This window comes from Ambystoma mexicanum, chromosome 4p (genome assembly GCF_040938575.1).
Source record: "Ambystoma mexicanum isolate Mex_15411 chromosome 4p, UKY_AmexF1_1, whole genome shotgun sequence".
NCBI lineage: Eukaryota > Metazoa > Chordata > Amphibia > Caudata > Ambystomatidae > Ambystoma > Ambystoma mexicanum.
Genome location: NC_090927.1, coordinates 51,491,497 through 51,518,450, shown reverse-complemented (window position 1 = coordinate 51,518,450; position 26,954 = coordinate 51,491,497). Strand labels below are relative to the sequence as shown.

The window sequence follows — 26,954 nt, the reverse complement described above, 5'->3', positions numbered from 1 at the left end:
ACTGAATCTAGGGAATATCAGAGTGCAACCAATGCATTAAACCTAGTGAATCTACAGTGTAGCCATGTACTGAATCTAGGGAATATCAGAGTGCAACCAATGCATTAAACCTAGTGCATCTAGACTGTAGCCACGTACTGAATCTAGGGAATATCAGAGTGCAACCAATGCATTAAACCTAGTGAATCTAGAGTGTAGCCATGTACTGAATCTAGGGAATATCAGAGTGCAACCAATGCATTAAACCTAGTGAATCTAGAGTATAGCCATGTACTGTATCTAGGTGCAACTAATGCTTTAAACTTAGTGCATCTAGAGTGTAGCCAATGTATTGAATCTAGGGAATATCAGAGTGCAAACAATTCATTAAACCTAGTGCCTCTAGACTGTAGCCATGTACTGAATCTAGGGAATATCAGAGTGCAACCAATGCATTAAACCTAGTGAATCTAGAGTGTAGCCATGTACTGACTCTTGGGAATATCAGAGTGCAACCAATTCATTAAACCTAGTATATCTAGAGTGTAGCCATGAACCTAATCTAGGGAATCTCAGAGTACAACTAATGCTTTAAACCTAGTGCATCCAGACTGTAGCCCTGTAATGAATCTAGGGAATATTAGAGTGCAACCAATGCATTAAACGTAGTGCACCTAGTGTATAGCCATGCACTGAATCTAGGTAATATCAGAGTGCAACTAATGCTTTAAACTTAGTGCATCTAGAGTGTAGCCAATTTATTGAACCCTGGGAATATCAGGCCGCAACCAATGCATTAAATCTAGAGTGTCTAGAGAGTAGCCATGTACTGAATCTAGGAATATCAGAGTGCAACCAATGCATTAAACCTAGTGCATCTAGAGTGTAGCCATTGTATTTAAACAAGGGAATATCAGAGTGCAAACAATGCATCAAATCTAGTGCATCTAGATTGTAGCCATGTACTGAATCTAGGTAACATCAGAGTACAACCAATGTATTAAACTTAGTGCATCTAGAGTGTAGCCATGTACTGAATCTAGGTAACATCAGAGTACAACCAATGTATTAAACTTAGTGCATCTAGAGTGTAGCCATGTACTGAATCTAGGTAATATCAGAGTGCAACTAATGCTTTAAACTTAGTGCATCTAGAGTGTAGCCATGTACTGAATCTAGGTAATATCAGAGTGCAACCAATGCATTAAACGTTGTGCACCTAGAGTGTAGCCATGTACTGAATCTAGGGAATATCAGAGTGCAACCAATGTATTAAACGTAGCGCATCTAGAATGTAGCCATGTGCTGAATCTTGGTAATATCAGAGTGCAACCAGTGCATTAAACTTAGTGCATCTAGAGTGTAGCCATGTACTGAATCTAGGGACTATCAGAGTGCAACTGTAGAGGAGGTCCCAGACATGGCCTGCACCCCTGCCTCCCATGTCGAGGTACCAGGAAAGTACTCGCCAAGGTACGTGACGTATGAGGAGCAAATGAACCAACAGAGAGCCGCGCTGGGACTCTGCCCAGTGTACATCAAAAGATCCGTACCTGTTGAAGCGCCCATAATCAGACAACCCTGGGCAGCACGGTACCCTATCAGACAGCCATACCAGCCAGTGATACGAAACGAGGAGTACCTACAGACGGACCACGAAGAGACCCAAAGAGCATTAATGGAGGCCAGTAGAAATGACACAAGGGCCTGGACAGGCACGTGCGTGAACGAAAACGGCTATCAAGGATAGCATGCCAGTGCGAGCAGCTATGAAAAGGAGAAGTAATGGACACAGAAAAGAGACAATGTTGAAATGTAAGGAAATGTGGCTATGAGGTAAGATAGAAGTAGCCAACTAGTTAATGCGTGTAAATAGGCTTGGAACGCAAGAAGCGAAGAAAACGATACTGCTTGCTATGCTTAGTAGAATACTAGAAGCGGCATACGCCAACTATATATATCTACCTCAAGAAGCACATTATACAAGTGGGACTCCATTTTGTAAAGCAGTAATGTGCCCAGGCTGCCAGAGGCCTAACAGGCCAAGTTTCATAACCCAGCCAGAGTCAAGAGAAGGAGCGGAATCGAAACTCAACAAAGAGCGGCTCATGCCTAAGAAATCAAGGTCATCCAGAGAAAGGGAGGAGAGCATCAGCTAACAAGACTCAAACTTCAGAGCATACCAGCCTACCCCATGAAGGTCAAGATAAGGGGGGCCCATGCAGGTGGCGAGGCTAAAGAAGAAACAAATACACGAAAAACTTGGAACTGTAGCAGAATTCACGGTGAACAGACATGTGACTAGTCAGGCGCGAAGAATTACCAACATCTGATGTCACCCAGATCCAAGGGTGCAATAACTTCTCCAGATAAGAGGCTACAGTTTCGAGGCCATACCCAGAAACTGATTGACGGAAGGGAGGCAGGGTGAATCTTGGGACACCAGGCACCTGTGTGTCCATTCTGCATGCTGCTAATTAAAATGGGGATTTATGTCTAGGGGTGTAACCTGCCCAATCACAATGGATCATGTAATCTAAGCTCCTATAGATACTGGAACCAATGGGACATCGTAGTTGTAGTGACGTCTATCACGCGTGATGTAGAGGGTTGGGCGTAGACGCCCACCCGATAAGAGTTATCCAATCCGCATGCTCTGTTACTATATACAGATATAGCACATATACTTAAGTTACCTTTCCCAACCAATTATATTGCATGACGAATTTGTAGAATTAGACATCAGTGATGACGAGTTTTGCCTATAACTATTGCTGTTCAACTGAAGTTTGAGGAAGTCGGAGCGAGACATGTGGTCGCAACGATGCTGATTCCCAACTGCTTCCCTGTTTGATGTTCTTGTCATTAAACGGACTTCCCTTTGCCAAACTACTGAGTCCTCATTATTGAGTCATGTTGGAGTAAGTGAATCCTGCACCCCATCCCTCACATGGTGCAGATACCTTGTCTTACAAGTACTAGAGGGTGAGCACTGACCTATGGGCCCATTGGTGGACATCTCGTTCTCCTGTACACTTGGTAGCGTGAGGATGTTTTCGGCCATCGATTATGGATTATTGATTAATATAGTTATAAGAAAGCTATAGACCAACGGCACAAAGTAACTCTGGGCCTTCGGCAAATATCATGAGCCCTTTCGCCATTCCGACTGAGTAGGCTGAGAAGCTCCCCATGGACAATCATAGTGTAAGTCCATAAAAAATCTGCAGTGGGTCTGAAGGAACTCGCCTTTCCAAGCATATCCCTTCTCATTCCCACAGGCAGCCAATCGGACAAAAAAACCCATAAGAGGCTGAAGAGGAAGGGGTGGTGATCCCGAAGCTCCAGAGAGGAAAAGATGCGATCGGTGAGTGAAGCAACAAACTTGTTACTTTGGCAAATGTCTTGTAGGCATTAGAACAAGCAAGGGAAAGGTAAAGGAGGGTGGCGGAGAAAAAATAAAATAGTCAGAAGTAGAGAAGACTGTATATATATAAGGGGTTAATAACTCGAGTATAAAAGAGAAAAACGTAAGGTTACCGGGGGGGCACCCAAGAAAAAAACGTAAGGTTACCGAGGGGGCACCCGAGAGTTACTGGGGGGGCACCCGAGATTAAAACGTAAGGTTACAAGGGACGGGGGGGCACCCGAGAGAAAAACATAAGGATTCGCCTTGTTCCTGCGCTCAAATACAGCGGTCAAAAGAAACGTGAACTCATAGCCCATATAATAAGGGACAATTAGACTACGATGACGTTTAAAGGCGCATTAAAGGAGTTTGTTTAAACTCCATGATGGGGTATTGATTAGAAGGCAGGTATATGTATGACCAGCTGGTGTCCATCTAATCTGTCAAGTGTCTGTCCTATGTGTTCTGATGTATGCTGATTGTAAGAGAACTGTATCATTGATTGTGTGAGATGAAATTTGATTTTACGCGATTCTGTGAAGAAGAGGGAATCGCCAATCAATTGATGGTTTTGAGTTAATTGATAATATACATTTTGGCGGGAAAAGAGTGGATTGGAGCTTGCGTATCTGGTGCTCGCTCATACTAGTAGAAGGATAGCAAACTGTATAAATATTGCTGCTAATGGAATTGAAATGAAGGTCACCCCACTTGTGCATCTATGCAAGCAACTACCTAAGCATGCACCTAAATTAAAAAAAAGTATAGCACAGAGTGGGTTAAGGGTACTGCCCACAAGATGTTTAGGCCTTGGCCGCAGAATGAGTCCCTATCAAAAGCCATCTTACAACACATGACGACTTATCTACATGCCACATACAGAGGCAAGAAGCTAGAGAAGCGCCTTGCTGTTCTAGAACTATGAAAGATGTTTGAGCAGATGAAGGAGGAAGAGCCTCCTGCAGATTGGATATTAAACGTATGCACGGAGGGGGGTGAGACGGCGACCGCGCCACCGGCCCCGCCTGAGCCAGCCATCGAGGGAAGTAAGACAGAGGGGCTCTACCCGTTAAGAGAACTAAAGGCAGCCACAGGGTATAGAACCCTGCATATGAGTCGCCTACGTATAGTGGCGACGACAATAAAGAAAAGGACCAGGAAATTAATCTTGCCTCCGCAATCCCGAGGGACAAGGAGAGACGTAATGACAAACGAAAGGATCAGGCACAGAGTTGTGCATCTCTCATTAGGGAGAGAGAGGGAAAGAGAGGGAAAGGAAGTAAAGGTAGAACTGATGTGATAACATTCGCGAAAGACGAATGGATGGGAGGTCAGATATTGCTGAAGCTGGATGGAAAAGAAAGTGATGATATAAGGCCAGGAGAGAGGTCTGATGAGACGCAAAGGAGAGAGAAAGAAAAAGAGATGGAAATAAGGGATGAAAGGACAAGAAGGAAGGATAGGCTGAAGCGAGAACAACTATATAGCGAAGAGCAAGAGAAACAGCTCAATCGCAAACAGAAGGCAGCCTATGACCAGTACAAACAGAATAAGCAAAGGTTGGAAGAAGAGCAAAGGGTACATGAGAAGAGAGTGAAGAGAAGAGAAGATGAAGAAATTAGAAGGGCAAAGGAACGAAGAAAGTAAAGGATGCGGGAAGTAGACAAGGCTAGAGAAGAAGCGAGGAAGCGCAAGGAAATAGATGAGGAAACAGAACGTAAGCGCAGACAGAGGGCACGAGATCTTGAATATTTGGAGCGGGAAGTTAAAAAACCCAATCCTGTTGTAGAATGGGAAGACATAGAAGAATTCTTTCCTGCCAACGACTCGCTGCAAGGTATAAGTGGGACAAATATTGAAGATGACTTCGACACCAGAAGCATCAGGGAAACGATTTATAAAATATACAATGAGATGGGGCTAGAACAGATATCACATGGGGGAAGGGAAGATGAGTGCTTGGAGAACACTCAGCTATATGAGGATGTTACTCGAAGTAGTGGGAGCAGGGGACTGTCCCTACACAGACTGGAGATTGGGCAGGACGAAGAAGATGCAAGGAGTTGTGTAATTGGGAGTATTCAGAATCTGACTCCGGTGGGGAAACGGAGGATGAGGCACACGGGGAAGGGAGACTGTTAGGAAAGATTTTGTAATTGTAGGTAATTTTCCTTCCATGTGGCAACCCCTAAACTTTTTGCTGTTGTTTTTCACCTTGTTCTTGACTTTGCCAGAGAAGTACAGCCTTCTGCCGCACTCCTCTGGGCTTTCGCTCCTTTCTTATGGGGAAACTGACATGCCCTTAAGACAGTCAGTACCGGGGAACGCTGTTTCCCGTAGTTTGTTTTATCATGTTGCGGCTTTCGTGCAACATGACACAAGAGGGCACTGTAAGCTAAGTTACAGCTCTCTTGGGTCTCTAGCCTTCTACAGGCCCTAGATACTCATTTAGGATTGTATCTGATCGGTGCAAGCGATTCAGGGACGGGAATGGTGGCAGCGATCGTTTCTTGTGTTTTGAGCTCCTTTTGGCATTCTAAGTGCGTTTCTCGCGCTTAACCCAAAATGGTGGCCTGGCTCCCAAAATGGCCAGACCACGAGGCTCCTTTGTCCTGTCCGCTGACCGTCTTGCTCCCTTCACCTTCCCCAGGTCGAGCCGACCCGGGGCCTTCCTTATTTGGGCATGTACTTTCCCGCGAAAAACGGATGCTTTTGCGGGCTTCTACATGTCTTGTGTGTGCCTCCAGGATGTGGGCTCGGATGTCTGGTCCCAATACACATCCTGGGTGCCAGAGAGTCTAGGGTGGTGTGAATGCCTGGGACCACCGTGGTCCGTGATTGGTCCACGATGTCATGATCTCTGCTTCCAAAAGGTCAGGGTTTTCCCAACTCCCTTGGAAGCAGATCCATAACCCAGGTTCCGAGTGCCAACCAGTCCCAATTGGGACCTTTTGGACCCAGTCCTGGCGCCAGTGGCACCAGGCTCATAAATATGCCCAGTCCCAGCGCTGGAAGCGCCGGGCTCATAATGCTTGGGTGGACTTACCTTCAGCAGACCATGCTGCTTACTTGCCTGCCAGTTGAGCCTCTGATCCTCTTCTGTTTGGAACTACTTTTCCTGTTGGGTGGGGCTGGAGCCACTCCCTAGATTCAGAACACTGGAACTCTTCTGGAAGGCAGGAACTCTTTTCTTACCAGGAACTCTTTTCTTACTTAGGCGTGGCTGTGGAAGGAGACACCTAAGCACTACAGGAGGCTATTTAAACCACACCCGGTGGATGAATCTTGCTTTGCGTTATTCTGCAACCTCTGCAGCAGAACGCTCATCGTGTCTTCTGCATCCGGTCCTGGGCCTAAGGAAAAAGGCTTACCATCCTGAATCCAGTCTTCAGCAACACCTATAAAGACAAGAAAGAACAGGTTAGCATTCCGGCATCTGAAAGGCAAAGGCTTACCATCCTGAATCCAGTCTTCAGCAACACCTATAAAGACAAGAAAGAACAGGTTAGCATTCCGGCATCTGAAAGGCAAAGGCTTACCTACTCTTCGTGCGCTCCGGAGGTCTTCACACTGCATTCCGGCATCTGAAAGACAAAAGTTTACCAACTCTTCGCACGCTCCGGAGGCCTTCGGCGCTGCATCCCGCATCTGAAAGACAAAACAAGGTGCGTTTAAAGACATTGGGGAACTTTAATACTCACGTGCCATTACTCCTTTCCACATCTAATCCAGTGGGTATTCCGGCACCCTGCAGCCGCTCCGAACTCGTACCTGCAAAATAAAAAGACAGTTAGAGCGCATAGTGAAGCAGGCAACAAGCGCTTACTTACGTGCTTCCAGGCGCTTCTATTCATCACACGGGCTCCATCTTCAACTCACTTCAGCCCGTCATCCGCCATCGCCGGAACCCTGCAAAACAAGAGACATCATTACTAAAGACTTTAAAGACATTTGAATGACTCGAAACTTACCGTTCGTGCAGTAAACAACGGACAGCAGTCCTCTGAAGTCAAGAGGCCTGCGCTACCTATCCAGTGAAGAAACTGGTTACAGCACCCTGCCCCGAGGCAGATGGAGAGCTCGGCATTCACTTACCTAAGGTGAGAGCGTTAACCTTTGGGGGTCTACAGGAGAGGAGAAGAGGAAAGAGATAGGGACACCCCAATAACCCCAGTTCATTAACCCCATATTTTCTATCTGCAGACATCTTACTCTACACGTCAGGCATACAGTGCACAGAGGTCCAGCCCAAAGAGCCAACCGGGTGCTACACATCACCTTTGAAGATACGGTAGTCGCCCAGTCAAGACCGGCGCCTCTGCGAGAATCAGGTGAGCGTTACAGAACGCAAAGCCTACCGCAAAACTCTCGCCCAGGCGCTATGGAAACCTCGGATACTGACCCCCTAGCCCGGTTACTTGGGGAACTAAGGGCAGAAGTGCATGCAGCTCGTCAGGAAACGAATGCTCTAAGAAGGGAACTAATTATTTCCAAGGAGAGAACAGACAATCTTGCTAGACAAGTGCTACAGTCACAAGCCGGACAGACCCCGTTACCCGCATCAGGGGCAAATCTTCCTTCAACATCCTCTATGAATCCAGTGCAGATCAACCTACCTGGGAATGTACCTCTGGCTCCGCCCGAACGATTTTCTGGTGACCCAAAGAGGTTTGCAGTATTTATCAATCAGTGCCGGTTGCACTTCTTATGCCGGCCAGCAGCCTTTCCAACTGATCAAGCAAAAGTAGCTTTTGTACTTTCGTACCTTAGTGGCAATGCGGCAGACTGGTCGATCCCTCTAGTTAATCAAGATGATCCGGTTCTCCATGATTTTCAAGCCTTTCAGCTTAGTATGGAAAAACTGTTCGCAAGACATTCACAGGGGCAGGCCTTGGACAATGAGCTTCTTTCGTTGCGACAGGGTAATCAAGACCTTTTGGCTTATATTGCATCTTTCAATAGACTAATAGTGGAAACTCAATGGCCTGAGGACAAAAGGATTACGCTGTTTTATAGAGGTCTACGTGGAGAGCTCAAAGGCGTTTTAGCCCAAGTAGTGAATCCCCCACAAGACGGTTCGGATTATATAGACTTGGTCGTTCAAATAGATCACAGGCTGCAGAACAGGAAGGCCGATCGTTCCAAGTTTGATGCTCGAGTATTTTCCAAACCGCCAACTCCTTCCAAAGGAGTAGACTCCGGGGAACCCATGCAAATAGGGGGTCTGAAAGGTCCTCTAACACAAAGGGAGCGGGAAAGGAGGAAACAGTTGCAATTATGCCTATATTGCGGAAACTCAGGGCACTTTCTTCGAGACTGTCCGGTGAAACCTGCCAAGAAGGCAGTAGGAGCTGCAGTTACCAAAGTTACAAACTCTGAGCAGGGAAACGACCTCGCCCGACAAGAATAGAGGTCCTCTTGCCGAGCGTGAAAACCAGTTCCGTGACCTCGCATTTCGTGATACCTATGGTCCTCATTAGCCCTGATAATCCGGATCGATTACATGCAATTGAAGCTTACGTCGACAGCGGTGCCATCGGCAATTATGTGGATCATGAAATGGTTTTGAGGATGAATCTAACTCTTTGTCCCAAGGCTGTAAAGGACGTCATTACTACGGTGGATGGTACGGAGATAGCCTCCGGGCCAGTAACGCATACCACTCAAGAGGTGATGCTAGTAAGTCAAGATGGACACCATGAGAAGATCGTGTTCGATGTGATCAAGGCCCCTCAGTTTCAGATTATTCTAGGAATACCTTGGTTAGAGAAACACAGTCCTCTGATCGATTGGCGAGCAAGAACGGTCCAGTTTCCAGAATGTGTCTCTACTTGTCACCCTCCACCTGGTGTTGCACTGGCCGCAATTTCTTCAGAGACTCCCCAGTTACCTCCCGAATACCTAGAATACCAAGATGTTTTCCGGAAGGATCAGGCTAACTCTCTACCTCCTCATAGGTCCTATGACTGCCAGATAGACCTGATACCTGGATCTACTCCTCCTTGTAGTAGAATTTATGCCCTCACCGAGCCTGAGAACCTTCACCTTCGACAATACCTGGATCAATACCTGGCAAATGGGTTTATTCGTCCTTCCAAGTCCCCTGCTTCTTCAGCTTTGTTCTTCGTTCCAAAAAAGGAAGGAGACCTTAGAACTTGTATCGATTATCGCTCCCTGAACCAGATCACCGTTAAGAATAGATATCCGTTACCTTTGATCCCTGAACTCCTGGACCAAGTCAGAAAAGCATGCATATATACAAAGCTGGATCTTAGAGGAGCTTACCACTTGGTACGAGTAAAAGAGCGCGATGAATGGAAGACGGCCTTCCGCACCAAGTATGGGCTATTTGAATATCGGGTCATGCCCTTTGGACTTTGCAATGCCCCGGCCGCCTTTCAATATTTTATGAACGATGTCCTCAGAGAGCTCATAGATTTATGTGTTGTTGTTTACATTGACGACATCCTCGTTTATTCTTCATCGGAATCTGAACATCGGAAACACGTGAAAATGGTCCTCGAAAGATTGCGTCAACACAAACTTTTCGCTAAGTTGGAAAAATGTGTTTTCAACGTGACTGAAGTTGAATTCTTGGGATTCATATTATCACCTGGCGGAGTGCGTATGGATTCAAAGAAGGTCGATGCAGTTCTCAAATGGCCATCACCATCCTCCGTAAAAGGTGTGCAAAGCATGTTAGGCTTCGCTAACTTTTACCAAAGGTTTATCCCCGAATTCTCTCGAATAGTCCAGCCCATCACTGCCTTGTTAAAGAAAAACAAACGTTTTGAATGGTCTACCGAGGCGGAACAAGCTTTCCAGGATTTGAAAACTAAATTTATCTCTGCACCAATCTTAAAACACCCTCGCCCCGAACTCCCCTACATCGTGGAAACTGATGCTTCAAGCCTTGCCATGGGGGCAGTTCTATCACAAAAGGACCCGGTAACCAATCAGTTGCATCCCGTGGCATTTTGGTCCCGCAAATTCTCGCCTCCTGAAATCAATTACACGATTACTGACAAGGAACTTCTGGCTATCAAGTCTGCATTTTAAAGCTTGGCAGCATTATCTGCTGGGGGCCCGACACACCGTTACTGTGATTACGGATCACCGAAACCTGCAATATTTGAAGACCGCAAAAGCCCAATCCTCTAGACAACTCCGTTGGGCATTATTCTTTGCCGAGTTTGACTTCATAATTACCTATCGACCTGGTACAAAGAACGGTAAAGCCGATGCCCTTTCTCGGATGGGAGTGGAAGAACACTTGGTCAACCCTAAACCTGTACCAATCATTCCCGAACAAAGAATTCTGGGTGTAATAGCCACAGAATCCATAGAGGAAGTTAAGGATAAAGCCAGGCAACTTGTAACTCCAGCAGACATACAGAATTGGCATCTGCAGGGAAAGGACTTTGCAGTAAAGGACAACTTATTGTATTTCCAAGAACGATTATACCTACCCAGCACAGATTTACAGAAAAAAGTAATCTCTTGTTATCACGACTCTTTAATGGAAGGTCATCCCGGTATAGCCAAGACCTCAGAAAAGATCAAGCGCTACTTCTGGTGGCCGTCTTGGAAAAAAGATATCAGAGACTTTATAATGTCCTGTGGAGTATGCGCCCAAAACAAGAGTCAAAAGGAAAGACCAGCGGGCCTCTTACGCCCTATTGACATCCCACCTCGCCCTTGGCATACGCTTTCTATGGACTTCATCACCGATCTACCTCCATTCTCCGGATACAATACGATTCTAGTAATCGTGGACTTATTCTCCAAGATGGCGCATTTCATTCCGCTCAAAGGCTTGCCAACAGCAGCAACTCTGGCCCGAGAATTTCTCAAAAACATCGTCCGACTGCACGGTTTTCCTTCGGTTCTAATTTCGGATCGAGGTAGTCAATTTATTTCTCATTTTTGGCAAAGTTGCTGTCGGTCGGCTCAAATTGATGTGAGACTATCGACCAGTCACCACCCTCAGACCGACGGACAAACCGAGAGGACCAATCAAACTCTGGAACAGTATTTACGCTGCATGCTGCAACAAACTGAAAAAACTTGGAAAGATATCCTTTGGATAGCCGAGTATGCCTACAATAACTCTGTCCATTCGGGAACTGGGAAAACCCCGTTTTTTCTTTTGTACGGCAGTCACCCTCGAACCTCGGAGTTGGATCCCCTCCAAGATCTTGAAACACCAGCAGTAGACTACCTGCATTCTACAATCACCCAAGCCTTTAAGGAAGCTGTTTCTCACCTTCAAAGGGCTAAAGAACAATACAAGAAAGGAGCAGATCAACATCGGAAGGAAGCCCCTCACTATCAAGTAGGGGATCAAGTCTGGTTATCCACCAAATATCTATCTCTAAAAGGGCCACGCACATTCAACCCAAGATACCTTGGTCCCTATTCCATCACTACCATAGTAAACCCAGTAGCGGTCAAGTTGGACTTGCCCCCGCACATGAAGATACATCCGGTCTTCCACGTCTCTCTATTAAAACCTGTGCAACCTCAAACCCGACTAACCAAATCTCCAAAACCTATCCTAGTGGATTGAGAACTCGAGTTTGAAGTCAAAAGCATTCTGGACTCCAAGATCTCCAAATCTAAACTATTCTACCTAATTGACTGGAAAGGCTACGGCCCCCAAGAGAGATCCTGGGAACCTGCTGAATATGTCCACGCTCCTCGCCTAATCAAAAGATTTCACCGAACATTTCCTGACAAGCCAAAACCCCCGGAGAAGCCCGGTTTGGGAGGGGCCTTGAGGGGGGGTACTGTCATGATCTCTGCTTCCAAAAGGTCAGGGTTTTCCCAACTCCCTTGGAAGCAGATCCATAACCCAGGTTCCGAGTGCCAACCAGTCCCAATTGGGACCATTTGGACCCAGTCCTGGCGCCAGTGGCACCAGGCTCATAAATATGCCCAGTCCCAGCGCTGGAAGCGCCGGGCTCATAATGCTTGGGTGGACTTACCTTCAGCAGACCATGCTGCTTACTTGCCTGCCAGTTGAGCCTCTGATCCTCTTCTGTTTGGAACTACTTTTCCTGTTGGGTGGGGCTGGAGCCACTCCCTAGATTCAGAACACTGGAACTCTTCTGGAAGGCAGGAACTCTTTTCTTACCAGGAACTCTTTTCTTACTTAGGCGTGGCTGTGGAAGGAGACACCTAAGCACTACAGGAGGCTATTTAAACCACACCCGGTGGATGAATCTTGCTTTGCGTTATTCTGAAACCTCTGCAGCAGAACGCTCATCGTGTCTTCTGCATCCGGTCCTGGGCCTAAGGAAAAAGGCTTACCATCCTGAATCCAGTCTTCAGCAACACCTATAAAGACAAGAAAGAACAGGTTAGCATTCCGGCATCTGAAAGGCAAAGGCTTACCATCCTGAATCCAGTCTTCAGCAACACCTATAAAGACAAGAAAGAACAGGTTAGCATTCCGGCATCTGAAAGGCAAAGGCTTACCTACTCTTCGTGCGCTCCGGAGGTCTTCACACTGCATTCCGGCATCTGAAAGACAAAAGTTTACCAACTCTTCGCACGCTCCGGAGGCCTTCGGCGCTGCATCCCGCATCTGAAAGACAAAACAAGGTGCGTTTAAAGACATTGGGGAACTTTAATACTCAAGTGCCATTACTCCTTTCCACATCTAATCCAGTGGGTATTCCGGCACCCTGCAGCCGCTCCGAACTCGTACCTGCAAAATAAAAAGACAGTTAGAGCGCATAGTGAAGCAGGCAACAAGCGCTTACTTACGTGCTTCCAGGCGCTTCTATTCATCACACGGGCTCCATCTTCAACTCACTTCAGCCCGTCATCCGCCATCGCCGGAACCCTGCAAAACAAGAGACATCATTACTAAAGACTTTAAAGACATTTGAATGACTCGAAACTTACCGTTCGTGCAGTAAACGACGGACAGCAGTCCTCTGAAGTCAAGAGGCCTGCGCTACCTATCCAGTGAAGAAACTGGTTACAGCACCCTGCCCCGAGGCAGATGGAGAGCTCGGCATTCACTTACCTAAGGTGAGAGCGTTAACCTTTGGGGGTCTACAGGAGAGGAGAAGAGGAAAGAGATAGGGACACCCCAATAACCCCAGTTCATTAACCCCATATTTTCTATCTGCAGACATCTTACTCTACACGTCAGGCATACAGTGCACAGAGGTCCAGCCCAAAGAGCCAACCGGGTGCTACACATCACCTTTGAAGATACGGTAGTCGCCCAGTCAAGACCGGCGCCTCTGCGAGAATCAGGTGAGCGTTACACACAAATGGTGTGAGTGTTGATGAGCGGATCTCCCATTGGGTCCCCTCCGTTTTGGCGCGAAGGGAACCGTGGATAAGAGGGGGCTGGAAACACCACTACCATGTCGATCTCCTGAGTTCTCACGAACGAAGGAATACAGGAGCCAAGTATCCTGCAACCAAGAGGCTGGACCGAGGAATCGCTGGTGACCCGCTGAAGGACTTCTCCTCTGCACTGCTGTCGCCTTGTGAAACCCTTTTCACCTTTGATCGAACCCGAAGGCCTGTACTGGTACTTCGACCCTTGGAATAGCGGGAACAGCTATTCTCGGCATCTTTACCATCTCCTGCCAGTAAGCCTTCGGAAGCGTCTCTGGGCCATCCAGCTGACTGACCAGCTTACACGGGAGTCTTGCTCTGTAACCGCCGCCAGGTTGTGTAGTATTTCGAGTCCTTGTCACTCTCACACGCTTCGTACACTTGGCGTTCCCAGGTCTGAAGTGAGTAGTGTACATTTGGCTCAGATACACACGGCCGCTCCGTTGCCCTGCTGTGGCAACAAACTGTTCGGGTTTCTTCGAATGGGACGTCTTTTTACTCAACACGACGACGAGGCGTTCCCTGCTCTTCTGAACCTGCCAGCTACTGAAACGGACGCGGAGAAGCCTGGGTCTGCTTGCATCGGGGACCGGTGAGTAGCATAGCTAGGATCTGGTCGCCCTCCTGCAGGAGCCCATTGCTTTTCCCCGCTGTGTCAAACAGCACCCTTTTCCGTACTCGCGCTCTGCTTCTGCCCACTGTGGAGGCTGCGCTTGAGTCGCGGAACTTCTTCTTCTTTTGTGCACTAAACTGAACTGCCTGATTTCCCTCAAAGAGCTTCTCCTTTTGCCCGTTGGCACCAGCGCGTGCAGGTACTTTTTAGCACAAGGCTCCACTCTTCGCAGGGCTCAGACTTCCATCTAGTTAGGTGCCTCCGAAGGCGAACTGGGTCTAAGCATTATTTCGCACTGCCTGTCTTCCTTCCCTTTTAGGTGGACTACCCATTTCGTGCATCTAACGCTTGAGACTGTCGTATTTGTATATATATTGTGTTGATATGGTATGTGTTGGTTTACTAGCGTTATATTGTGATTTTCTCACTACGGTCATTGTTTTAAAGGCCTTGAAATAAATGTGTATATATTTTTAATATAACAACTGTTTGGAGTAGTTTGTAAGTGTTCTTGCTTTGTGTGCTCATTGCGGGCTTTCAGTCACCCTCACCCCTCTTGAGACCTAGTCTTGACCGCCGCGATCGCTACCTTGATTGGTCTGGCTCGTCCAGAGGTTACCCTGTTCCAAGTAATTAGGTTGGCCTTCTGAACTTCTGCGCCACCAGGACAGAGTTCAGAAATCCGTCTTAACAAATTGGTGTGCAGCGGTGGGATACGACTGAAGGTATCCAGTGTTGCGCACGAACTAAGGCATTTCAGGTTATTCCAACCAGGACACGTAGTGAATTGTCGTAGTATAACTTTAAAAAGGCCATAGTCCTATCTAACAGTATGGAAACAAATACCTTGTTAACTTTAAATGCTTCCAAATCAGTAACATTGAAAAAGATGTGTGCGGAGAGAGGTGTTTCCTCTCAAGGCACGAAATTGGAAATGATCCAAAGAATCGTGGCGTGGCAAGAAGCGCAGCTTGACGCTATAACTTCTGAGGACAGTGCGGAAGGAGGTGGGGCTGCTCTCACTGGTAGAACCGACGGTTCTGCCGCTGCACTGATCCATCGCGACCATGAGGACAGGGAGGACGAGATGTCCAATGTTTCCTCTGCCAGTGCTGATGGGGAGGCTATGCTTGAATTCAAGAAGCAAGAGCTGCGGTTTAGGCAGCAGGAGCTTGAATTCAGCATAGCCAAACTAAAAATCGAACAGGCAGAAAAACAAAAAGACAGGGATCACCAGTTGGAACTGGCCAAGCTTCAGTTTGCAAATGGGTCCAAGGGTCCTGGACATGGGTCTGGGGCTTCCTCTCATCCACGGTTTCCGAAAGATCTGCTCAGTGTGTATGAAGAAAGGAATGACATTATGGACTGGCTGAATGTGTTTGAGTATGCATGCGAAGTTCAACAAGTTGACAGTGCTGATAAGATTGCCTGGTTACTCAGCAGACTGCCCCATTCTGGCTGTAGTGCCATTATGGAAATGTCGAAGGCTGAGCGAGCTGATTTCGCAATGTTAAAGCAAACTCTCATTTTAAAGTTTGGGAAGACTCCGGCCCAATATTTGAAACGTTTCAGAGAGTATAAGAAAAAGGAAGGTGGTACTTGGGTATCTTATGTCACTGAATCCTTGAAAAACTTAACTGGCTGGGTCGAAGGTTATAAGGTTTCTACCTTCGAAGGCATGATAAATCTTGTCATGCTGGAACACATTTTTGCATCTTCTTCCCCGGAGCTTAAGCAGCATTTGGCCGATTCGAAGGAGATAGATCCTAAGAAGCTGGCCATTGCAGCAGACTTATGGGTGTCACATCGAGTGTCCCATAAGGACAAAACTCATCCTGGTAAGCAGGAGGAAGGGAAAAAGTCCAAAGATAAGGAGGGTGGAGAATCTGATAAATCTTCTTCTCAAAAGGGCCACAAAAATAAAAATAAGGGTAAGACACAAGAGAACTCACAGGGTAGTGGAGGTCAGCCTCCGAAACAGAACACTGGTTAGAATAAGCCTCCCTATGTAAACAGACCCAATGGATCTTGTTTTGCTTGTGGAGCAACTGACCACGTGAAGGGGGATCCCCGGTGTAAGGTTAGACCTTTGGGGGTCCACTCCGCTAATCTGGCCTTCTCCTCCTACGAGGAAGAAGAGATTACAGGAGCATCCTTCTCCTCAGACTCATTTCCCAGCGGGATAGAGGCTGAGGTAGTTTTAGTTTCCCTGGGTTCCTGGGAGCCTAAAGTCGCAGAGGCTTATGCTAGGATTCCGGATAATACCAAGCACTACTTTAAAGACAGTGTGCTCATCAATGGAGTAGATACTCCAGCTCTTAGGGATAGTGGGTGCAGTCGCACTGTAGCGGATTCTACCTTGGTAGACTCAGAGGAAGTTGCCAGAGCTACTCTGATGCCCACTAAATTGGCTGACGGCCCACTCCGTATGTTCCCAGTAATACCTGTAAATCTTACTTTAAATGGTACAGCAGTCAGGATTCCAGTGAGCATTCAGAGAAACGTCCCGGGAAAGGTCTTGTTAGGTAATGATCTCAGAGCGTTAGGGCTCGTAGGAGACACTGCCGAAAGACCCTACACACGGTCTCAAGCACGGGCAGCATTGGCCAAGACCAATACGCTGCCCCAGCCGAAGGGGAAACCCAGGGTGAAAGGAGTCGACAAGTCAAGACGAGGGAAAGAGAATATTCCCCCGAGCTCGCCTACCACTGCGGTGGAGGAAGTTGGTCAATCGCCCGGGCCTGACGAGGAGGTGGCGATGCCTGAAGTATTTGACCCCAACGATCATCCTGAACTAAAAGACTTGTTAGTTGAAGGAGGTCCTGATAGGGACGAATTCAGTAAAGGCCAACGTGAGTGCCCATCTCTGGAAGGCCTAAGGAGACAGGCCTGCTCCCAGCTTGAGGGTGAACCTCCTGGGACGCATAGGATTTATTGGGAAGGTGGACTCCTGTATAGTGAGCCCACAGAGTCTACAAAAGGAGACCATAGGAGGTTGGTGGTTCCCCTTGCTGTTAGGCCCTTCCTCCTGCAGTTGGCGCATGAAGTTCCCCTTGCTGGTCACCTTGGTATGAAGAGGACCAAGCAAAGGTTATCCATGCACTTCTACTGGCCCAAGATGGGGGTGCAAGTAGAAAGTCACTGCAGGAGTTGTGCCTCCTGCCAGTTGTCTGGTAAGGTTGGCTCGACAATCCAAGCTCCGTTGGTACCGCTCCCAGTTGTGGGGGTACCATTTGAAAGGGTAGGGATCGACATCGTTGGTCCCCTTGACCCGCAAACATCCTCGGGCAATAGGTTTATCCTGGTGCTGGTCGACCATGCAACCAGATATCCTGAGGCCATCCCATTGAAAACTGTAACTGCCAAGTCAGTTGCAAAAGCTTTACTTGGCATATTTACTAGGGTTGGCTTCCCTAAAGAAGTTGTGTCGGATCGTGGCAGCAACTTTATGTCGAAGTATATGCATGCTATGTGGAAAGAATGTGGGGTCACCTACAACTTCTCTTCTGCATACCACCCCCAGACCAATGGTCTGGTGGAACGTTTCAACAGAACGTTAAAGAGCATGATTGGGGCTCTGGAGGAACCTCAGAGAAGAAAATGGGATCTTCTTTTACCATGCTTACTGTTTGCCTACCGAGAGGTACCACAGGAGGGTGTTGGCTTCAGCCCCTTCGAACGTCTGTTCGGTCATCCCGTACGGGGACCCTTAGCCATCGTCAAAGAGGGATGGGAGATGCCCACTCCCCCTGTTACTACCAACGTAGTTGATTATGTGCTAGGGTTCAGGAAACGAATGGTACTTCTGATGGGCTTGGCTAGTGATAAATTGAAGGCAGTACAAGCGCTGGTGAAACATTGGTACGACCAGAAAGCTTCCCTCATCAACTTTACACCTGGTCAGCAAGTCCTGATCATGAATCCCATAAGGCCTCGGGCTTTACAGGACAAATGGTCAGGCCCTTACAGAGTGGTGGAGCCCCTGGGTGAGGTTAACTATTTGGTGGACCTTGGAAGGCCTGGACAGGCTCCAAAAGTTTTTCACGTGAATAGGCTGAAGGCTTTCGTCCCAAGAGTCGAAATCGCAGCACTGCTACTGGCTTCAGATGTTGAGGAAGAGGAGTCTCAACCTCTCCCCGACCTGTTCCAAAGCGGTCCTTCAGATAGCTCCATTGAGGGTGTCCGAGTGGCCCCTCACCTGACTTCTGATCAGCAGGCTGAGGTGAAAAGTTTGCTTAGGCAGTTTTCCCCCCTGTTTTCACAGTCGCCTGGTTTGACACCTTGGTGCAAACATAACATTGACACAGGAGACAGTGTACCTACCAAAAGTAGGGGATACAGGATGTCAGACAAAGTACGGTCTTATATTAAGACCGAGGTCAACAAGATGTTAGACCTTGGGGTGATTGAACCCTCTAGTAGTCCTTGGTCCAGCCCTGTGGTTTTGGTTCCAAAGGCAGGCACTTCTGAATTGAGGTTCTGCGTGGATTACAGGGCTCTGAATGCTGTCACCAAGACAGATGCACACCCCTTGCCTCGAACAGATGAGCTGGTGGATACTTTGGGTGCCTCCAAGTACCTCAGCACGTTTGACCTCACTGCTGGCTATTGGCAAATAGCTTTAGCAGAACATGCCAAGGAGAAGACAGCGTTTTCTACTCCAGACGGTCTTTACCAATTCAGAGTAATGCCGTTCGGGTTGAAAAATACACCTGCCACTTTCCAGAGGCTTGTGAATCATGTGTTGAATGGGTTGGACGAATTCTGTCTTGCATATCTGGACGATATAGCAGTTTTCAGTGCCACCTGGGAAGACCATGTGAAACACCTCGGGATTGTGCTCCAGGCTCTTCAGAAAGCACACCTGACCATAAAGGCTAGTAAATGCCAGATTGGACAAGGCTCAGTGGTTTACCTTGGACATGAAGTAGGTGGAGGGAGGATACAGCCTCTTCCCAGTAAAGTACAAGCAGTACAAGACTGGCCTTCCCCCACTACGTAAACCCAAGTGAGAGCCTTCTTAGGACTCACGCGGTATTACCGCAATTTTGTGGCAGACTATGGCACCATAGCTGCCCCTCTGACTGCCCTCACAACTCCGAAGAAACCCAAGAAGGTAACTTGGACCGACGAGTGTGAGAAGGCCTTCAATGGCTTAAAAGACTCCTTGTGCCAGGCCCCTGTCCTCAAGGCCCCTGATTATCAAAGACCTTTTATCGTGCAGACGGACGCCTCTGACACTGGGATAGGAGCTGTACTATCACAAGTAGATGAGAAGGGTAAGGAACACCCTATTGGTTTTATTAGCCGCCAGCTTAAGGACAGAGAGCTCAGATGGTCCACGGTAGAGAAAGCATGTTTCTCTGTTGTGTGGGCCCTAAGGAAGCTGAGGCCCTACCTCATTGGGACCCACTTCACTGTGCAAACTGACCATAAGCCCTTAAAGTGGCTAATGAACATGAAGGGGGAGAATCCAAAGTTGCTTAGGTGGTCCATAAGTCTACAAGGCTTCGACTTCACTATTGAGCATAGGCCAGGTGTCCAACATAGCAATGCTGATGGGTTGTCCAGAATGTTTAACCGACCTGAACAAGAGACTCATCCAGGGGTGGATTAGTTCCCCCTGTCCATAGTCTGGGAGGGGCGAGTGTTAGGAAAGATTTCGTAATTGTAGGTAATTTTCCTTCCATGTGGCAACCCCTAAACTTATTGCTGTTGTTTTTCACCTTGTTCTTGACTTTGCCAGAGAAGTAGAGCCTTCTGCCGCACTTCTCTGGGCTTTCGCTCCTTTCTTATGGGGAAACTGACATGCCCTTAAGACAGTCAGTACCGGGGAACGCTGTTTCCCGTAGTTTCTTTTATCATGTTGCGGCTTTCGTGCAACATGACACAAGAGGGCACTGTAAGCTAAGTTACAGCTCTCTTGGGTCTCTAGCCTTCTACAGGCCCTAGATACTCGTTTAGGATTGTATCTGATCGGTGCAAGTGATTCAGGGACGGGAATGCTGGCAGCGATCGTTTCTTGTGTTTTGAGCTCCTTTTGGCGTTCTAAGTGCGTTTCTCGCGCTTAACCCAAAATGGTGGCCTGGCTCCCAAAATGGCCAGACCATGAGGCTCCTTTGTCCTGTCCGCTGACCGTCTTGCTCCCTTCACCTTCCCCAGGTCGAGCAGACCCGGGGCCTTCCTTATTTGGGCATGTACTTTCCCGCGAAACACAGATGCTTTCGCGGGCTTCTACATGTCTTGTGTGTGCCTCCAGGATGTGGGCTGGGATGTCTGGTCCCAATACACATCCTGGGTGCCAGAGAGTCTAGGGTGGTGTGAATGCCTGGGACCACCGTGGTCCGTGATTGGTCCACGAATGGTGTGAGTGTTGATGAGCGGATCTCCCATTGGGTCCCCTCCGTTTTGGCGCGAAGGGAACCGTGGATAAGAGGGGGCTGGAAACACCACTACCATGTCGATCTCCTGAGTTCCCACGAACGAAGGAATACAGGAGCCAAGTATCCTGCAACCAAGAGGCTGGACCGAGGAATCGCTGGTGACCCGCTGAAGGACTTCTCCTCTGCACTGCTGTCGCCTTGTGAAACCCTTTTCACCTTTGATCGAACCCGAAGGCCTGTACTGGTACTTCGACCCTTGGAATAGCGGGAACAGCTATTCTCGGCATCTTCACCATCTCCTGCCAGTAAGCCTTTCGGAAGCGTCTCTGGGCCATCCAGCTGACTGACCAGCTTACACGGGAGTCTTGCTCTGTAACCGCCGCCAGGTTGTGTAGTATTTCGAGTCCTTGTCACTCTCACACGCTTCGTACACTTGGCGTTCCCAGGTCTGAAGTGAGTAGTGTACATTTGGCTCAGATACACACGGCCGCTCCGTTGCCCTGCTGTGGCAACAAACTGTGCGGGTTTCTTCGATTGGGACGTCTTTTTACTCAACACGACGACGAGGCGTTGCCTGCTCTTCTGGACCTGCCAGCTACTGAAACGGACGCGGAGAAGCCTGGGTCTGCTTGCATCGGGGACCGGTGAGTAGCATAGCTAGGATCTGGTCGCCCTCCTGCAGGAGCCCATTGCTTTCCCCCGCTGTGTCAAACAGCACCCTTTTCCGTACTCGCGCTCTGCTTCTGCCCACTGTGGAGGCTGCGCTTGAGTCGCGGAACTTCTTCTTCTTTTGTGCACTAAACTGAACTGCCTGATTTCCCTCGAAGAGCTTCTCCTTTTGCCCGTTGGCACCAGCGCGTGCAGGTACTTTTGAGCACAAGGCTCCACTCTTCGCAGGGCTCGGACTTCCATCTAGTTAGGTGCCTCTGAAGGCGAACTGGGTCTAAGCATTATTTCGCACTGCCTGTCTTCCTTCCCTATTAGGTGGACTACCCATTTCGTGCATCTAACGCTTGAGACTGTCGTATTTGTATATATATTGTGTTGATATGGTATGTGTTGGTTTACTAGCGTTATATTGTGATTTTCTCGCTACGGTCATTGTTTTAAAGGCCTTGAAATAAATGTGTATATATTTTTAATATAACAACTGTTTGGAGTATTTTGTAAGTGTTCTTGCTTTGTGTGCTCATTGCGGGCTTTCAGTCACCCTCACCCCTCTTGAGACCTAGTCTTGACCGCCACGATCGCTACCTTGATTGGTCTGGCTCGTCCAGAGGTTACCCTGTTCCAAGTAATTAGGTTGGCCTTCTGAACTTCTGCGCCACCAGGACAGAGTTCAGAAATCCGTCTTAACAGAGACGGTGCAGAAAACGGCTCCCAGGGGACCGAGGTTTATGATGGTCAGATGCTAGCGAGTCCACAAGTAGGACACTGAAGTCTGCCTCGCAGTCCGGCCGACATGAAGGAACACCCTACGGTCAGAGGGGGGTGTCAGCACCTGCCTATGAAGATAGATTAAGGGCATTGCCAGGGAGACGGCAAGGCGGAAATGCCACCCCAGCGATAGACCGGAGAGCTTTGGGGAAAGAAAAGGAAGACTGTGTATTCCAATTCCCGCTGCTAGAAAAAGGGGGCGCAAGACCACAATATATTCCATGGCCACACATGGACTGAGAGAACCTAAAAAATAAGCTTCCAATGCTGACATCGGGAGCCAGGAATTGGATACATTAGTTAGAGAAAATGATGGGGGGGTGTCACCTTAGTTATAGGGAACATTAAGGGCCTCCTAATTGCCATACTAGAGCAGACGATGTATGGAAACGGGCAGGCTACCCTAGGGTAACCCTAACTAAGACCTCCCATGGCGGAGCACCATTTAATAATTGTAAAGCAGCAGTGTGGAAAGCGCTGAGAATGCTATATCCAGACACTTCTGATATGGAGGCTATAAAAAGAGTCAGAGGATCCGTTGATTTATATCCAGAATTTTTAAGACGCGTGGGTGCTCGAAACGCATGAGTCTTGGACGAAATCTATCCCTGTATTCTACCAAATATTATGCCAAGGGTTGCCGGAACTAGTGCAAAAATAGCTCAAGAAATTGGTAGGAATAGAAGCTAAACCATGGGCTAAAATACAGTTTTCAATTGCACATAACTGTAGATTGTTGCAAGAAAAGAATCAGAAAAAGGAAGCAACTCGTAAGGGTGAGGAGGCGAAGCTGGTGCAGTAGAAACTCTCAAAGTATGCTCTCGAGGGAGACATGCTGACAAGCCCAGCTGAACCACGCGCACAGCAGGCGACTAACCCAGCGCAAAATAATCAGGGTAGCGTGGGATTTTACCCAAGGGGAAGGGGTTTTGGAGGAAGAGGATGGCAGAGTAATAGGGGGGGGGGTTTGAGGTAACCAGGGAGTCTTTCAGAATAATCAAGGTGGCTTTCAGAATGCGCAGATGGACAGATGGCCCTCCGCCAGTTTGTTGGCTGTGTGGAATGACAGGACATATGGCGCGCATGTGCAGAAGCCAAGGCATGTGGCAAAATAGCCAAGGGATGGGGGCAGGCATGGTGAATCAGCCAGCCATCCCGCAACAGGGCAGTGCACAAAATCACACAGGCGCCAGGCTTGCAGCAAGGTGCACAGTAAGTGGTTCAACCCCCGCACATGGGGAACGTACCACAGGGACAAACCCAGCAGGCACCACAGCAAATGTCGCAGGGCACTAGCTCCGAAGGGGGAGTCAACCCTGGAAATGGGGGAAATCAGCAAGTATATAGTGGGCCGAACCTATATATGAAATGGGACAGCTCACGGGGGACTCTGATATGCTCTATCCTATCAGTGACACCAGACCCTAATAGGGAACCTAGGTTGAATGTCGTCATAGGGGGCAAAGAATATTCTTTCTTAGTTGACACGGGTGCGACACACTTGTGCATACGAGAAGGCAAGTTTTCCTTGTCCGGCGAGGCTATAGATACTCAGAGTTTCACTGGAGCTCACAGTAGAGTTCCCTTTACAGACACACTCCCAGTCTCTGGAGAGCACGAAATGAATGTACCCTTATTGTATTCACGTCAGACCCCAGTAAACATCCTGGGTCGGGACTTAATGACTAAGTTGAATATGACAATCTCATTTCCCGAGAATGGTATAGTCTGCTCCACTCCAGGAATGCATTATTCGAACGTGTGCAAAATGATCAGAGCACACTCCGGACGTATAGCCATGAGAGCTATACCATTAGAGCCAGAAGTCTTCGCATATGGCGTACGGGTGCTCATGGCGGGATTGCCAGGCCTTGCAGATAGACCTATGATGACACCTGATGAGTTTCTATTCAGACCAAGAATACCTATGCATGAAGAAGAGGGACACGTATTTCCCTTAATGATACAATCTGCCGCAGTGCGAGGGAAAGTGGTATTGGTCGAAGAATATGACAACGAAGGCAGACAATGGTGTACGATTATCGCCAACGAAATAGGGTATCGAGTGACTGACATCACCGATGACGATCTGTTCGAAGAACACCCTGACCTAGAAGAGACAAGGATGGAAGTAAGTCTCATATTTTGGGTCAAAATGATCAAACGGAAGGTACCACAGAGAATGTTGTTGGCGCTAATATGTCCAGAATACTTTGATGACGACATGGCCCAAGTGCCTGTCACGGTATGGACTACAGGGCCCTATGACGTAGGCCTCCTGAAGGGTGCAGGTGAAGTGAAAATTAAACTAAAACCAGGAGCAATTTTATCAAGGGCGCCACAATATCCCATATCCAGAGAGGCAGATGAAGGGATCGTGAAGACAATTTCTGCCATGATGGTGCAGGGCATCCTAGTGACGTCTGAATCACCTTGCAACACATTGATTTACCCTGTCAAGAAATCAGAGGGACTTGGCGTTTAATCCAAGATTTAAGAGCATTGAACGATATAGTGGAAGCCAAGTTCCCTCTAATCCCTAATTCATCCACAATTCTATGCAACATACTCACTGAGGCAAAATATTTCATGGTGATTGACTTGAAAAATGCGTTTTTCTCAATCCCGCTACACCGTGACTCACAAGATATGACGTCATTTACTTTCAGGCAAATGCGCATGAAAAGCACGAGGTTGCCACAGGGATACTGTGAGTCTCCATCCATTTTCAACAGAGTCCTACAGATGGACCTAAGCAATATTGCAGTAGACAGTGTTGTTTTGCAGTACGTGGATGACATTCTGATCTGCAGCGTCACTGAGGAACAATACAGGCGCGAATCTGTCCAGCTATTGACTATCCTGCTGAGATAGGATATAAAGTTGACAAGGAAAAACTACAATACTGTCAGCGAGAGGTGCTGTACATAGGACAGCTAATCTCACACGAAGGGAAAAAGGTAACCCCAGAAAGGGCTGAAGCTCTCATGAACACGGCTAAACTGTTCACGATAAAACAAATGCAAAGCTTCTTAGGCCTGTGCAATTATGTCAGGGAATGGGTCTTTGACTGCAGTTCGTATACCAAGTCTTTGCTTCAGGCCCTAAAGAAGGCCTAGGTGATAAGGGAAAAAATTGAATGGACGAAGGCAATGGAAAAGGGGTTTGTAGAACTCAAGGGGGTGATTTGGAAGGCCCCAGTTCTCGGGATTCCTAATTATGCAGAGGAATCCTACCTGTTCCCACACACCGATGGTAATTTTATGACGGCATTGCTCACGCGGCGAACCTCACTGGGGTACAAGCCCCTAGCATATTACAGCAGGAATCTGGACCCGGTCATGAAGGGCCACTTCCCATGCAAACAAAATCTAGCTACTGCCGGTTTCGCCATTGAAAAGGCATCATCTATTGTGATGGGGTGCTCCATGACATTGTATGTCGAGCACTCGTTGTTCGCCATACTAGAAAAGCCAAAGGGCACGCTGACATCTCAGAGAGCATCCGCATATGAAGTGATTATTTCTAACCCATCGATCAAAATAGTGCGATGTTAGTGTGAATCCAGCTACGTTCATAGTCGAGCCAGTCACAGAGGGAGAACCCGTACATGACTGCGCGAATTATGAGGAATTCTATGATGAAATCCCCAGGGTAAAGGAAAATGCCCTGGCAGGTGGTGGGATCGTGTTTATTGACGGCTCATCTAGAATCGACCAAGAAGATGGACAAAGATACACAGGCGTGGCCGTGATAAAACACCTAGCGAATGGAGAGTTCAAGGTACTCGTCAATGCACGAATACCATCTCACTATTCTGCGAAAGCTGCAGAACTATTGGCGCTGATACTCGCCATTGAGAATCATGCAGACCAGGAAGTAACGGTGTACAGTGACTCCGCCTATGTGACATCTACCATGCACGCAGGCTTAGCACGCTGGAAAAGAAGGGCTACCTCCGAGCGGACGGCACGCCAGTGCAACATGCAGCCTTATTGGACAGGTTGATAAAAGCACTACATCTCCCAGTGGGCATAGCAGTCGTGAAATGCTCCGCCCACACCAGAGGGACAGATTTTGTGTCAAGTGGAAATCACGAAGCGGACACGGAAGCCAAGCGCATGGCATCCAAGGATGAAACAATCATGGACGTGGAGGTGGCACGTACCCATGAGCGTATGATGGTGGCACGAGCCACACCAGAGGCCTATAGCAACATGGGACAGATTCAGCTAATGGAACTCCAAGGGGAGGCACCTCAGGAGGAGAAAGATTTGTGGAAGCGTCAAGGGGGTTCCTTAAACCCCTCTGACGGGTTGTGGAGGCAAGACAGCACTGGTAAACCAGTAATGCCTGTCACCCTACTGAAGGAACCATTGGAACAATTACACTACCCTATACATATGACAAAAGAAAATCTCACTGCAACGCTTGCAGAAGACTGGTTTACACCGAATTTAGCAGAGCATGTTGCATTCTTCATGGTGAAATGCATTATCTGCCAGCAATTCACTGCTGTGCACACATTAAAAATAGTGAGAGGAGTTATCCCCCGTCCAAATGGGCCATTCCAGCACTTGCATATCGACTACATCGACATGATTCAAGTGTACAACGGGTACAGGTATTTAATTGTGGTGGTGTGTCCGTTCTCTAGATGGATAGAAGTATGTCCCTGTACACACCCAGATGCTACCTGTGCTGCCAAATTTCTAGTGAAGGAAGTGTTCCCCAAATGGGGGGTGTGCGAGGTAATGAGATCAGACAATGG

At 48.0% G+C, this 26,954-nt stretch overlaps 1 long non-coding RNA gene across 1 annotated transcript in view; it reads left to right on the top strand.

Moving 5' to 3' along the window:
* Window positions 1-26,954, top strand: part of LOC138452976 (uncharacterized) — a 104,905-nt gene that overhangs the window by 59,038 nt on the left and 18,913 nt on the right. The window lies entirely within an intron of this gene.